Raw genomic sequence first — 17,159 nt, 5'->3', positions numbered from 1 at the left:
GGCTGAAATCTTGTGGTATTGTTTTTGTTGTTGAAGAACATTTGGCATGTATAGGCTATTATATTTTGTCGAATTGTGGGTTGTAAACTTTAAGCCATGTGAAAATGGCCTATGTGGTCGTCGAGTGGGATGCTAGAACCTATAGCCACGAGTCTTAGAAACTCAAATTTTGATAAGGTGGCCATAATTTGTGTCATGTATGATGGATGATTAAGGCCAAGGAAAAATTCATGAAATTGGCATAGTCTACTGCAGTAACTGTTGCGGACAGCAGCAGTGAGATGAGATTGAAAAATCACTAAAAATAGTAGAAGTAGAATTAAATAGTGAGTAAATTATGGAACTGAACCTTGATGAATCTATTTTTATATGGATGAAACGAAACGACCATATGAGCAGTATACTGAGAAATATTAAAGTTCTTGTGAGACAGGACCAGAACGGTTTCTGGGTCCCCTGTCGCGACTTTGAAAATTTACCATAAATTATCCAGAAAGAATTAGGAGTCATGCCTTATATGTACAGATTCCATTTTGAGTCTAGTTTCATTAGAAACAAACGGAACCAGTATTAAAGCCCTGTACAGAGAGATATTCAAGTTGTAACGCGCGAAGGTCAGAGCAGTCGATCCCTGTAACATGGGTGACTTTAACTAATAAACTGTACGAATTGGCCCAACCAAAAATTCTAAAAATAAATCCATGGATGGGTATATGAGTCTAAATTCAGGAAAAATTTACGAAACCAGTTTCTGAGTTTTGAAACTCGAGATATGATTTTTAAGACGACGGTGATGCAGTTTTCCAGCCTGTCCAGAAATGCCAAATTGGTCGGTACTTTAAGAGGATTTGTCTCGTTAACCCCTCGTGTCCGACACCGGCGATGGTCTCGGGTTTGGGGTGTTACAAACCCCTTACAATATTCGGCCAACCACACCTACAGATCATAGTAAGCTTATAAGAAATCAATAAGCAACTCATTAACAAATTTTTGTCAATGTTTACCACATAATCATAATTTTACTGCAAGCTATCTTCCTGAGCAACAGTCACTAAATCATTTATAACTGGGGCTACGAAACTCCAAATCAAGTTTCGTTAATTTTTCCTGAAAATAGACTCATATATCTTCAATTCATAAAATGTTCAGAATTTTTGGTTTATCCAATCAAAACCAGAATTTTCTCAAAGTTTCCCATGTTTCACTGTTTGACTAATCTGACCACCCTTCATTACGAATCAAATTTCTCATTGTACAGAATTCAAAATATGTTCTTGTTTATTTCATTAGAAACTAGACTCAATAAGCTTTAATTACATAATTTATTCAGCTTCTAATTCTTCTCCCACAATTTATGGTGATTTTCCAAAGTCACGTTACTGTTGCTGTCCCAAGCAGATTTATTACCAAATCACTCTTTCACACATACCTTGCATGCATGTTATTTAAACATGTATATCACCAATCAATCATCATATATCTATGATTTTACTTAAGTATAATCTCCATTTTATCATTTTAAAGGACAACATGTTAGCTGATTTTTCCCTTTAACATCTAAGGTACATGCATGCTCATTTGTTTGGCTCAACTTCACCTATCTTCCATTTTTCATCAAAAGAACATGAAACAACAACCATTTCCTTCATTTTAATTCATGACTAAATGCTCACAACACAACTAAAAATCAAAATATGCTTCAAGAGTTAAGGTAGAATCAAGAAGAACTCATGAACCTCAAAATAGAAGCAAGGTACCAAGAACTTACCTTCAATTTTCCTCCTCCTAATGACCGAATACTCAAGAGCTTTCTCCTCTCCTTTCTCTTCTCTAACTTTCAGCTATGATGAGCAAAGATGGACAAAACTTTGTTCTTTTCACCCCTTTTCTTTTAATAAAACTTCATATTTCATCCATTTAATTCTTTAATACAAAAGACATGAAATTCTTATCATGAAACATTTACCTAACCCATTATCATGAAACATTTACCTAACCCATTATCATGGAACATTTACCTAACCCATTATCATTGAACATTTACCTAACCTATTATCAATTTGTATCAATTTGTACCATAAATTATGGATATCAAGTGTACATTTTGTCTACAACAACATGATGGCTGGCCACTTCATGTAAAATGGGAGGTTTGTCATGCAAATCCTCCTATTTTGCACTCCTATTTATTTGGCCACTTCAATTTAGCCTATAGCATTTTTAAACATTTTCACATAGGTCCTATTTCATAATTTCACCCCTTTTTTCTTATGGAACAAAAATTAACTAAAATTGCCGAGTTCTATCTTAAGCTTGGGCTTTCTAGAGGCCCACTAACATAATTAAACCTATGCCAACATTCACAGGATTCCCGAAAATTGAGGCGTTACACCTACGGCACTTTAAACTCAGATATAATACCAGCACTAGGCCTTCGGGATTTAACCCGGATATAATACCAGCACGAAGCCTGCGTGATTTAACCCGGATATAATTCTAGCATATAGCCTGCGGGTCTTTAAGCCTGGATACACATCAAATATCATGCATATTTAATCATAAATTAACACATCTCATTCAACATATCATATTAGTAGTCATTTGCTACATTCGGATATAAGCTTCATATGAACACTATCATTTACATTTCGATTCACACCAATCATCAAATTCATGTAATTCACATGTACTTAATTAGGCTATTCGTACCTGAATAATTTACTTTACAAAACGAATCCACATATCGTATTAGCCCATAGTCTTATAGCACCACACTCTTAACAGTTTACCTCGTCGAAGTTCACATTTAATCACTTTAGTGCCAAGCCATATTCGGCTACCACAAAAGACTAATAATAATAATTTTATACACATCATGGTTTCCTTTATATATTTAATAATCACAAATCGTGATATCTCTACCAGCACATATACGGCATAGTTTATTCATTGTAACACTCATTTAGTGCATCAAATTTCCAAATCCAATTCAACTTAAGCATAATAGTCATAATCGGCTTATAGCCTTAAACCATTACATATTCGGCACATTAACCAAATAAAATTTACATTCTCCTTGCCATATTAATTTAACTCTTAGGCATATAAAAGGGAATCAAGCTTAAACACTTAAGAACTTACCTTGAAGATTGCCGAACGATTACAACGGCTATTCGATTACTTTCTCTTTTCCCTTATCCGAATTTGCCCCTCTATGCTCTTGAGCTTCAATTCAAAGATTTTAAACTAGTCATTATTCGACTATTCAAGCATCACTTTTCAAAATATAATATATATATATATACATTCGACTTTCACACCTACTTATCGTAGTAAGCTTATAAGAAATCAATAAGCAACTCATTAACAAATTTTTATTTTTATTTTGTCAATGTTTACCACATAATCATAATTTCATTGCAAGCTGTCTTCCTGAGCAACAGTCACTAAAGCATTTATAACTGGAGCTAAAAAAATCCAAATCAAGTGCCGTTAATTTTATCTGAAAATATACTCATATATATTTTATCCATAAAATTTTCAGAATTTTTGGTTTGGCCACTCAATACCATATTTTTCTTAAAGTTTCCCTTGTTTTACTGTTTAACTAATCTGACCACTCTTCACTATGAATCAAATTTCTCATTGTACAGAATTCAAAATATGTTCTCGTTTATTTCATTTGAAACTAGACTCATTAAGGAGTCTAAGCATATAAATTTCATTTTAGGAACATTTTTGTACAATTTATAATTATTTTATAATAACAGAACAGAGGATCTAGAAGTCATTCTGACCCTATCCCACATCACTTCAAATATCTCATTATCCGAAATTTTTTTATTTACACGGTTTCTTTTATAAGAAACTAGACTCATTAACATTTAATTACATAATTTATTATGATTCTAACTCATCTCCCATAATTTATGGTGATTTTCCAAAATCATGTTACTGCTGCTGTCCCAAGCAGATTTATTACCAAATCACTCTTTCACACATACCTTGCATGCATGTTATTTAAACATGCATATCACAAATCCATCATCACATACCTATAATTTCACTTAAGCATAAACTCCATTTCATCATTTTAAAGCACAAACATTACTCAATATTATCCAAGTTCACACACAACATGTTAGCTAATTTTCCCCCTTAGCATCTAAGGCACATGCATGCTCATTTGCTTGGTTCAACTTCACCTATCTTCCATTATTCATCAAAAGAACATGAAACAACAACCATTTCCCTCATTTCAATTCATGACCGAATGCTCACAACACAACCAAAAATCAAAAATATGCTTAATGAGTTAAGGTATAATCAAGAAGAACCCATGAACATCAAAATAGAAGCAAAGTACCAAGAACTTACCTTCAATTTTCCTCCTCCTAGTGACCGATATTCAAGGGTTTCCTCCCCTATCTGCTCTCTCAATTTTCGGCTATGAAGAACCAAGAATGAACAAAAACCTTCCTTTACTTCCCTTTTTATTCTTATTATTCTTTATTCCTAAACATTTTATGACACAAAATGACATATATTAATTTGTGTCATACCTATGCCATAACTTCAATAAAAAATTTGCACATGTTGTTCATCATGACCATCATCCATTATAACTATTATAAAGCTAAAATACATATATTATCTAATACCCTTCACCTTGGCCGGCCACTACACATAAAATGGGAGGTTTGACATGCAAATCCTCCTATTTTGCACTACTATTTATTTGGCCACTACAAATTAGCCTATAGCATTTTCAGAAATTTTCACATAAGTTGTGACAGCCCAAAATTGACCCTAGTCGGGATGTGGTTTCGGGACCACAAAACCGAGGCATAAAAATAATTTAAAATCTATTTTGATGCCTATGATATGTGTTAATTTGTGTGTGACATTTTTGATGTTTCGATTTAGTGTTATAAATGTGAATTTCACTAGAAAGGACCTAGTAGTGAACTTTGAAAGTATGATGGGGAAATGTGTGATGACTAGTTGATCATGCATGCAAAAATAAGGATTTGCATGTCAAATTTCCCCCAACATGAAGTGGCCGGCCATGGCAGAGAGGATGGGCAAAACATGTCATGAAACATGTTTTGTTGGTGCATTAGGGAGAAATAATAAACAAAGGTGTATGGGTAAGAAAAGAATGAAAAAAAAATGTGTGTGAGTGTGGTATTCCCCCCCCCATTGCCGTGAGTTGTAGAGAAAGAAAGAAAAAAAATTTTGTTCATCCTTTCTTTGAGCCAAAACTAAGGAAGAAGGAGGGATTTTTGCTCCATTTTCTGGTTTGGAAGAGATCTAGAAGGAGATTTTGGCTATACTTGCATCAAGATTAAGGTATGTATGAGGTTGTGTCATGAGATTCATGCATGTTTTAGTTGCTAACTTGATGTTCATGTTAGCCATGGTTCAAATCCTTGTTATGCCATGGAAATGGTATTTGGCCAAGGTTGTTATTGTATTAAAGCCATTGCATGCTAAATGTGAAGCTTGCTAATGATGCATGCAATGATGGATTGACTACTCTTGAAATTTCTTTGTAGCAATCTTGAGTAAGACATTGAGTTCTTTGTTTAACCATGACCGAAGTTCAATGGGGTATGATTGTGATGTATTCGGCCATGATGCATTCATGAGCATGATTTATGCTTGTTACTTGATTGGTAAAAATTTGTATTTTAGATGGTTATGAACACCTTGAGATTCAGCCATGCACCTATATGTATATATATGTTTGCACATGATGTGTTGGTATGACATATATACTATCTCAAAGTATGTATTTTCTTGTGATTATGTTTTGGTTATGAGGTAAATGATAGATGTGTATTGAGCCACAATATGTAAAGCATTAGCTAGTAAAATGTGTGCCATTCATGTGTGGTATTGAACATGTAATTGGCCTCAACATCAACATGCATAATCGGCCCATGAATGAGTACCTAAGAGGTTGTGTTGTTCGGCCATGAGTAAGCATGTTGAAGGCTTTGTGTGTTGAGTTTGATTCATGAATTCCGTACGCATGTGACTATAATGTCTAGTGAATATATGTGGGCTAAGTGCCATGAGTTCCTCTTTTCGATATTCAAAACGATTAAATCAATTTATTTGTTAACATTAAGCTCAAGAGCAAAGGGGAACCAAATCCGATAAAGGGAAGGAAAAAGTAGTCGAATAGCCATCGGAATCGTTCGACAACATTCGAGGTAAGTTTTCGAGTATCGAAACTTAGATTTTGATTCGATTGGACAAAGTAATAAGCAATCGAAATTGTGCCCTTGTATGTGGCCATTGAGCCGAAATGATATTCTTGATTAAGTAAATTGTGCATAAGAGTTTGTTATGAAATTGAAACAAAGATGTGTATGAATGTGCGAATTGTGATATCCGGGCTAAGCCCGAAGGCAATTGTGCGAGTTGTGATATCCGGGCTAAGCCCGAAGGCAATGGTGCGAGCTATGATATCCGGGCTAAGCCCGAAGGCAATTGTGCGAGTTGTGATATCCGGGTTAAGTCCCGAAGGCATTTGTGCGGGTTACCATAACCGGGCTATGTCCCGAAAGCGTTTGAGCAGTAGCTATATCCGGTTAAACTCCGAAGGTATGTGATTTGAAAATTATAAGCTTGCTGGAAAATTTTCAGTTAATGCACTTGTGAAATTCCCAACAACAAGGTATGTGTTGTGTGTGCTTTGCACACTAGGAGTAAGTGCGTATGAATATTTGCTCCAATGATAAACGAGCTATCGGCCTTAACTAAGCCGTTATTTGTGTATGAATATAAGAGTTGGGATTGTGAAGTAAGCATGTCTTTGAGAAATTGTACATATGAATTATTGTTTAGCTACTTGAATGCTATGCTTTGGTTGTGTGTATATTATGGCTCAAACTTACTAAGCATAAATTGCTTACTCCGTTTCTTTGTTTCTCTGTTTATAGATTTTGCTCGTTAGCGATCGGATTCGGGATCATAGAAGTTGAAGTCAACCACACTATCAAAGCCCTTTTTGGTACTCCTTTAGTTGAGTTTTGGATATGGCATGTATAGGACTACCCTCGGTTGTTTTTAAGTACTTTGTGATGTATATGTGTGCGGCCATGCGAAAATGGTTCGTAAAAGTGGAGTATGGAATTTGACCACATGTGGTTTGTAATTATATTTGGTTTCATGATGTGATTATGGTTTGGAATGAGAGAGTTGGTCACATGATCAGCCATTGGAATGGCTAAATATGATCATATGTAGGACCTAAGTATGACTAGACTATAGTTGGTCCATGGGAACTACATTATAGGTAAAGCCTACCTTAAAAATAGATGCTGCCAGCTGCAGTGACGTGGATGTGGAAAATCACAAAAATTTGTAGGAACGGTGTTAAATAGTGAATAAATTATGCAATCGAACCTTGACGAGTCTATTTTCATATGAAAGTAACGAAACAATCATATGAATAGTATACCGAGAGATATTAAAGTTCTCGTGAGACAGGACCAGAACGGTTTCTGGGTCCCCTGTCGCGACTTTGAAAATTTTCCATAAATTATCCAGAATGAATTAGAAGTCATGCCTTATATTTGAAGATTCCTTTTTGAGTCTAGTTTCATTAGAAACAAGCGGCATCAGTATTGAAACCCTGTACAGAGAGATATTCAAGTTGTAACGCGTGAAGGTCAGTGTAGTCGACCCCTGTAACATGGGTGACTTTAACTAATAAACTGTACCAATTGTCCCGACCAAAAATTCTAGAAATAAATCCATGGATTGATATATGAGTCTAAATTCAGGGAAAATTTATGGAATCAGTTTCCGAGTTGTGAAACTCGAGATATGCTTTTTAAGACGACAGCGATGCAGTTTTCCAGCTTGCCTGGGAATGTCAAATTGGTCGGTGCCATAAGTGGTTTTGGCTTGTTAACCCCTCGTGTCCGACACCGACAATGGTCTCGGGTTTGGGGTGTTACAATTTTATTGGTATCAGAGCTACGGTTTAGTCGATCCTAGGACTACCGTGATATGTATGGGGTCTAGCTATACATGCCATTAAGTGATAATTGATAGTGTGGTGATTTCTGACATTTTGAAATTTGTGTTTGTTTATAGCCATGGATCCCGATCCCAACCGAGCAATAGCTGATGATGTGGAGAGTGTGGCGCTGCTCCGCGCAAGGGACAGCGCCGTGGATGTCAACCTATTGCTAGCAATCCGAATGATGAGGCTAAGCAAGCATTTTATAGCGTGATGAATGATTGGTTCAACCAATACATTCGAACTAACACTACTGTTCCACAACCTCCATTCCCGACTAATGCAACCCCGCACCTACAATACCTCCCAGAATCGACCAAATAAGGTCAAGTAAGCCCCAATCGGCGAATTGAAAACATGGGGCTCTGAATTTAAAGCTACGGATAGCGGCGATGCCGAGCAAGCTGAATTTTGGTTGGACAACACTATCCGGTGCTCGATGAGCTATCATGTACACCGATGAATGCTTAAAGTGTACTATCTCCTTGCTACGCGATTCCGCCTACTATTGGTGGAGTACTCGACTTCTGTTGTGCCTAGGGAGCACGTAACTTGGGAGTTCTTTCTAACCGAGTTCAAAGAAGTATATCGATCGAGATTTATGGATCAAAAGCGGAAGGAATTTCTTGAACTTAAACAAGGTTCCATGTCGGTTCACCGACTACGAACGAAAATTTGTGAGGCTTAGCCGTGCAGCTGCTGAATGCATTTCTTGAAGCGTGATGTAAACGCTTCAAGATGGATGAATGATGATATAAAGTCGTATGTTGGCATTTTAGAAATTGAGAGTTTGTGGCTCTTGTCGGCGGCGTGCAAAGCCGAGGAGCTCGATATGGAGAAAAGAAAAGTGAAGTGGGAGCAAGGGAGTTTTGTAAGAGGTCTTTGGGAAGCCCTTCCCACAGTCATCAAAGAAATTTAGAGATGGCTTAGGCGGTCTAGAGACACCGGGCTTTTCTAGACGAGACCGCGATCGACCCCTATGGGCACGCGAGTCACTTCGATCGCCGGTGTTGGCAATGATCGTCGAGACGAGCGAGTGCCAATATTGTGGCAAATGGCATTCGGGAGTTGTAGATTCGTGACCGCTCCTGTTACAAGTGCGGATCAATCGATCATTTTATTAAGGATTGCCCGAGTTTATCTGAACAAAACGTAAATCAAAGTGGGAACCCGGGTGCTACCACAACTCGAGGTAGGCCACCTAGAAATATGGGCAATGCTAGTGGAGGTCAGAGAGGATCTAGAGATGCTACCATCAGATCCGAGGCTCGTGCTCCTGCTAGGACTTATGCCATACGCGCACGTGAGGATGCTTCCTCGTCAGATGTTATTACCGGTACTTTTACTCTCCTTTACACTAATGTGATTGCTTTGATTGACCCTGGTCCTACTCATTCTTATATATGCAAAACCTTAGCATCCAGTAAGACTTTGCCCATTGAGTCTACTGAGTTTGTAATTCGAGTGTCAAACCCCTTGGGTCATTACGTGCTTGTCAACAAAGTGTGTAAGAAAAGTCCCTTAGTATTCCGAGGTTCTTGTTTTCCGGCGGACTTGATGCTTTTGCCGTTCGACGAATTCGACGTTATTCTTGGTTTGGATTGGTTGACCATGCATGATGCGGTTGTAAATTGCAAAAGCAAGACTATTGATCTGAGGTGCGCAAATAACGAGATAATTCGGGATGAATCTACGGACTTAAAGGGGTTGCCAGCTGTAATATCAGCAATGTTGGCCCAGAAATACGTAAGAAATGGGTGCGAAGCATACCTTGCGTATGTTCTAGATGACAAGGAGTTAGAAAAGAAACCCGAATCTGTGCCAGTGGTTTGTGAATACCCGGATGTTTTCCCTGAAGGATTGCCGGGTTTACCACCTGTTTGGGAAATAGAGTTTGGCATCGAATTGGTACCTGGTACCACTCCAATTTCGATAGCTCCGTATCGTATGGCACCAACGGAATTAAAGGAGTTGAAAGCTCAGTTGCAAGAATTGGTGGATAAAGGTTTTGCTCGCCCGAGTTTTTCACCTTGGGGTGCACCAGTGTTGTTTGTGAAAAAGAAGGATGGAACCATGAGGCTGTGCATCGACTATCGTCAGCTTAATAAAGCGACGATAAAGAACAAATATCCGTTACCGCGTATCGATGATTTGTTCGATCAACTGAAGGGAGTCTTAGTGTTCTCGAAAATAGATTTGAGATCGGGCTATTATCGATTCATGAATTCGAGATTCGGACGTACCCAAAGCGGCCTTGAGCGAGATATGGTCACTACGAGTTCCTAGTGATGCCGTTCGGGCTTACTAATGCCCTGCGGTATTTATGGATTTGATGAATCGAATCTTGGACCATATTTGGATCGGTTCGTAGTCGTGTTCATTGATGACATCTTGGTCTATTCAAGAAATGAGACCGAACATCTTTGAACACCGAGGTTAGTCTTTGCGAATCTTACGGGATAAGCAATTATATGCTAAGTTCACAAGTGTGAGTTACGGTTAAGAGAGGTTAGCTTCTTGGGGCATGTGGTATCTCGATCGGTATTCGAGTCGACCGAACAAAATTTCAGCCATACTTAACTGGAAGCCTCCGAGAAATATTACGAGGGCTCGGAGCTATTTGGGGCTTGCGGTTATTACCGACGATTTGTAAAGGTTTCTCGACGATAGCCACGCCAATGACGGCTACTCCAAAAGGATGTTAAGTTCGAATGGACGGAGAAATGTCGAAAAGTTTTGATCAACGAAAACTTATTTGGTGAAGCCCCAATTCGAGTGCAACCCGAATCGGGCAAAGAGTTTGTCATTTATAGTGACGCATCCCTACTTGGGTTGGGTTGCGTATTGATGCAAGAAAGGCGAGTTGTGGCCTATCGTCGAGACAATTAAAGCCACATGAGAAAAATTATCCAACCCATGATCTCGAATTGGTCGCCATCGTATTCGCCTTAAAGATATGGCGACATTACTTATTTGGTGAGAAGTGCCATGTGTATTCGGATCACAAAAGTCTCAAATATTTGATGACTCAAAGAGACTTAAATCTGCGACAAAGGCGTTGGCTCGAGTTGTTAAAGGATTATGAGCTGGTCATTGACTATCATCCGGAAAGGCGAATGTGGTTGCGGATGCCTTAAGTCGTAAATCATTATTCGCTTTACGAGTGATGAATGTACACTTATGCATTCTACCCGACAATGTGTTAGTAGCTGAATTGAAAGCCAAACCATTATTGATCGTCAAATTCGTGAAGCTCGAGAAAGTCGACGATGAGTTGGTTGCAAAGCGAAATTTGAGTGTGTTCGAACAAGGACTCGAATTTCAAATCGATGATGACGATTGTTTGAGGTTCAAAAGTCGTCTGTGTGTTCCAAAGAATTCGGAACTTATTTCGATAATTCTGAACAAAGCCCATTGTAGCTGAATGGCAATCCACCCGGGGAGTACGAAGATGTACAACGATTTGAAACGTCGGTTTTGGTGACATGGTATGAAACGAGACATCTCCGACTTTGTTTTGAGATGTTTAATATGTCAACAAGTGAAAGCGGAACATCAAGTGCCTTCAGGATTACTTCAGCCGATCACGATACTCGAGTGGAAATGGGATCAAGTCACAATAGACTTTGTATCCGGACTGCCATTGTCAGCAAGTAAGAAGGATGCGATTTGGGTCGTTGTAGATAGATTGACTAAGTCGGCTCACTTTGTCCCCGTACGTACGGGTTTTTCAATCGACAAACTAGCCGAATTGTACGTTTCTCAGATTGTGAGATTACACGGGATGCCTATTTCCATCATGTCGGATAGAGATCCGAGATTTACATCGCGATTTTGGAAGAAGTTGCAAGAAGCTTTGGGTACCAAGTTGCATTTCAGCACCGCCTTTCACCCCCAAACCGATGGTCAATCCGAGCAGATAATTCAGATACTTGAGGATATGTTAAGATGTTGCATCCTCGAGTTTAGTGGTTCATGGGAACGGTATTTGCCTTTGATTGAATTCGCTTACAACAATAGTTTTCAATCAAGTATTAAGATGGCACCCTACGAGGCTTTATACGGTCATAAATGCCGACGCCATTGTTTTGGTGAGCTCGGTGAAAGCAAAATTTTCGGGTGGATTTGATTAGAGATCTTTGAGCAGAAAGTGAAAGTAATCCGTGAAAGTCGAAGATAGCCTCCGATCTTGAAGTCATCGCAGTCTGAAACGAAAAGACATCGAGTATCGGTGGGAGATAAAGTGTTTCTCAAGGTTTCGCCTTGGAAAAAGATACTCGATTCGGTAGTAAGGGCAAGTTGAGCCCGAGGTTCATTGGGCCATATGAGATATCCGAAGCGAGTCGGTCCAGTTGCATATCATTTGATTTTGCCCCCTGAACTCGAAAAGATTCACGATGTCTTTCATGTTTCGATGCTTCGACGCTATAGATCTGATCCATCGCACGTGATTAGTCCATCAGAGGTTGAAATTCAAGCCAATATGAGTTATGAGGAAGAACCGATTCGTATCCTATCACGTGAAGTGAAAGAGTTGCGAAACAAGCGGGTTCCGCTAGTGAAAGTGTTATGGCTCAAACACGGGATAAAAGAAGCTACTTGGGAAGCGAGAACTCTATGAAAGAGCGATACCCAACCCTATTTACGGTAACATTTTGGGACGAAAATTTCTTAAGTGGGGAGAGTTGTGACAGCCCAAAATTGACCCTAGTCGGGATGTGGTTTCAGGGCCTAAAACCGAGGCATAAAAATAATTTAAAATCTATTTTGATGCCTATGATATGTGTTAATTTGTGTGTGACATTTTGATGTTTCGATTTAGTGTTATAAATGTGAATTTCACTAGAAAGGACCTAATAGTGAACTTTGAAAGTATGATGGGGAAATGTGTGATGACTAGTTGATCATGCATGCAAAAATAAAGGATTTGCATGTCAAATTCCCCCAACATGAAGTGGCCGGCCATGGCAGAGAGGATGGGCAAAACATGTCATGAAACATGTTTTGTTGGTGCATTAGGAGAAATAATAAACAAAGGTGTATGGGTAAGAAAAGAATGAAAAAAAATGTGTGTGAGTGTGGTATTCCCCCATTGTGTAGTGAGTTGTAGAGAAAGAAAGAAAAAAATTTTGTTCATCCTTTCTTTGAGCCAAAACTAAGGAAGAAGGAGGATTTTGCTCCATTTTCTGGTTTGGAAGAGATCTAGAAGGAGATTTTGGCTATACTTGCATCAAGATTAAGGTATGTATGAGGTTGTGTCATGAGATTCATGCATGTTTTAGTTGCTAACTTGATGTTCATGTTAGCCATGGTTCAAATCCTTGTTATGCCATGGAAATGGTATTTGGCCAAGGTTGTTATTGTATTAAAGCCATTGCATGCTAAATGTGAAGCTTGCTAATGATGCATGCAATGATGGATTGACTACTCTTGAAATTTCTTTGTAGCAATCTTGAGTAAGACATTGAGTTCTTTGTTTAACCATGACCAAGTTCAATGGGGTATGATTGTGATGTATTCGGCCATGATGCATTCATGAGCATGATTTATGCTTGTTACTTGATTGGTAAAAATTTGTGTTTTAGATGGTTATGAACACCTTGAGATTGACCATGCACCTATATGTATATATATGTTTGCACATGATGTGTTGGTATGACATATATACTATCTCAAAGTATGTATTTTCTTGTGATTATGTTTTGGTTATGAGGTAAATGATAGATGTGTATTGAGCCACAATATGTAAAGCATTAGCTAGTAAAATGTGTGCCATTCATGTGTGGTATTGAACATGTAATTGGCCTCAACATCAACATGCATAATCGGCCCATGAATGAGTACCTAAGAGGTTGTGTTGTTCGCCATGAGTAAGCATGTTGAAGGCTTTGTGTGTTGAGTTTGATTCATGAATTCCGTGACGCATGTGACTATAATGTCTAGTGAATATATGTGGGCTAAGTGCCATGAGTTCCTCTTTTCGATATTCAAAACGATTAAATCAATTTATTTGTTAACATTAAGCTCAAGAGCAAAGGGAACCAAATCCGATAAAGGGAAGGAAAAGTAGTCGAATAGCCATCGGAATCGTTCGACAACATTCGAGGTAAGTTTTCGAGTATCGAAACTTAGATTTTGATTCGATTGGACAAAGTAATAAGCAATCGAAATTGTGCCCTTGTATGTGGCCATTGAGCCGAAATGATATTCTTGATTAAGTAAATTGTGCATAAGAGTTTGTTATGAAATTGAAACAAAGATGTGTATGAATGTGCGAATTGTGATATCGGGCTAAGCCCAAGGCAATTGTGCGAGTTGTGATATCGGGCTAAGCCGAAGGCAATGGTGCGAGCTATGATATCGGGCTAAGCCGAAGGCAATTGTGCGAGTTGTGATATCCGGGTTAAGTCCGAAGGCATTTGTGCGGGTTACCATAACGGGCTATGTCCCAAGGCGTTTGAACAGTAGCTATATCCGGTTAAACTCGAAGGTATGTGATTTGAAAATTATAAGCTTGCTGGAAAATTTTCAGTTAATGCACTTGTGAAATTCCCAACAACAAGGTATGTGTTGTGTGTGCTTTGCACACTAGGAGTAAGTCGTATGAATATTTGCTCCAATGATAAACGAGCTATCGGCCTTAACTAAGCCGTTATTTGTGTATGAATATAAGAGTTGGGATTGTGAAGTAAGCATGTCTTTGAGAAATTGTACATATGAATTATTGTTTAGCTACTTGAATGCTATGCTTTGGTTGTGTGTATATTATGGCTCAAACTTACTAAGCATAAATTGCTTACTCCGTTTCTTTGTTTCTCTGTTTATAGATTTTGCTCGTTAGCGATCGGATTCGGGATCATAGAAGTTGAAGTCAACCACACTATCAAAGCCCTTTTGGTACTCCTTTAGTTGAGTTTTGGATATGGCATGTATAGGACTACCCTCGGTTGTTTTAAGTACTTTGTGATGTATATGTGCGGCCATGCGAAAATGGTTCGTAAAAGTGGAGTATGGAATTTGACCACATGTGGTTTGTAATTATATTTGGTTTCATGATGTGATTATGGTTTGGAATGAGAGAGTTGGTCACATGATCAGCCATTGGAATGGCTAAATATGATCATATGTTGGACCTAAGTATGACTAGACTATAGTTGGTCCATGGGAACTACATTATAGGTAAAGCCTACCTTAAAAACAGATGCTGCCAGCTGCAGTGACGTGGATGTGGAAAATCACCAAAATTTTTAGGAATGGTGTTAAATAGTGAATAAATTATGCGATCGAACCTTGACGAGTCTATTTTCATATGAAAGTAACGAAACAATCATATGAACAGTATACCGAGAGATATTAAAGTTCTCGTGAGACAGGACCAGAACGGTTTCTGGGTCCCCTGTCGCGACTTTGAAAATTTACCATAAATTATCCAGAATGAATTAGAAGTCATTCCTTATATGTGCAGATTCCTTTTTGAGTTTAGTTTCATTAGAAACAAATAGCATCAGTATTAAAACCCTGTACAGAGAGATATTCAAGTTGTAACGCGTGAAGGTCAGTGTAGTCGACCCCTGTAACATGGGTGACTTTAACTAATAAACTGTACCAATTGGCCCGACCAAAAATTCTAGAAATAAATCCATGGATGGATATATGAGTCTAAATTTAGGGAAAATTTACGGAATCAGTTTCCGAGTTGTGAAACTCGAGATATGCTTTTTAAGCCGACAGCGACGCAGTTTTCCAGCTTGCCTGGGAATGTCCAATTGGTCGGTGCCATAAGTGGTTTTGGCTTGTTAACCCCTCGTGTCCGACACCGGCAATGGTCTCGGGTTCGGGGTGTTACATAAGTCCTATTTCATAATTTCACTCACAAATGAAAAAATCAAAGCATGAAATTTTCACACATGCACTTTCACATGTAATGATTACAGAATATAACATTTAATTATTTTTGTGACTCAATTTTGTGGTCCCGAAACCACTTCCCGACTAGGGTCAAATTAGGGCTGTCACAACTCTCTCCCCCTTAGGGATTTTCGTCCCCGAAAATCTTAGTAGCGACTAGGTTAGGATAACGTCCTCTTATTGAATTATGTCCATATACACATTAGCTTATCAATAACAATTTTAATTCATTACTGCTTTCACATCGATCTATAAAATCACTTTCTTATCTTAAAACAAATACATAAACATTTCTACAACTATACACATACATCGCATTTTCTTGATTTCATAAGCAATAATCACTTAATTGAATTTATACTTGCATTTCAAACACATATAAATCACATATTAACATGTATAATACATAACATCAACTCACATATTCATAAACCACATTTTCATTCATGTATAAGTTTTAACCTGGCCGAAAGTATACATATTCTCAAACATCCCAATGAATATCCTTTATAACTTTATCACATCTGAATATAAATTCAATTAAGTGATTATTGCTTATATATATTGTATTTAAATAGTTTGCTTATAATGTTGCTATCAAAATAGCAAAAGAAAATGAGGATCTGGATGCTAAATCTTTTGAGGAATGTAAACCCTATACCCGGTCTGGTCACCAAGCCCGAATACGGGATGCGACACCACTGTCTCATCTCACTCACAATAAGTAGAAAGCCTATTCTAAGCAAAACATCTTTTATTATAATATGCTTGTAGGTTTTAGGTCACTTAATTTGGTTAATTATCATAATTACATGCAAAGTATACCATAAACAATGTTAAAAATGAGTATTAACATGTACAAGGTCCATTTAGCAAAATTCTTAAACCAGGTCCGTAGGTATCGATACTGACACTAGGGTATCGAAATTCTCTCTGTGTGGTATCGATACCACTTGGAAAAACGATACCAATCTTGCATTTTGTTTCTTGACTAAATCTCAAAGTCTCAAAAATTATCGGTACCTGTCATGAAGTATCAATAAATTTACCCCAAGTATCGATACTCGAGAAAAGATATCAATACCAAATCTCTATTCTGACTTCATGCACGTTTCAAAACACAAAGGTATTGATTTTAAAACCCGATTATCGATACCTCTGCTCTAGACCTCAAAAATGTAGCATATATATGAAATTAATCCATTCCAAT

At 38.0% G+C, this 17,159-nt stretch overlaps 1 long non-coding RNA gene across 1 annotated transcript; it reads right to left on the bottom strand.

Moving 5' to 3' along the window:
• Positions 1 to 419: 419 nt before the first annotated feature.
• LOC128281512 (uncharacterized) lies at positions 420 to 1,916 on the bottom strand. Its single transcript, XR_008271731.1, has 2 exons — positions 1,769 to 1,916; positions 420 to 936 (listed from the first exon to the last, which is right to left on the bottom strand). It is a non-coding gene; the product is annotated as an uncharacterized LOC128281512 (long non-coding RNA).
• Positions 1,917 to 17,159: the final 15,243 nt, after the last annotated feature.

Source organism: Gossypium arboreum, chromosome 10 (genome assembly GCF_025698485.1).
Source record: "Gossypium arboreum isolate Shixiya-1 chromosome 10, ASM2569848v2, whole genome shotgun sequence".
Lineage (NCBI taxonomy): Eukaryota > Viridiplantae > Streptophyta > Magnoliopsida > Malvales > Malvaceae > Gossypium > Gossypium arboreum.
Note: the sequence above shows the minus strand (reverse complement) of the source record. Positions and strands in the feature narration are given on the sequence as shown.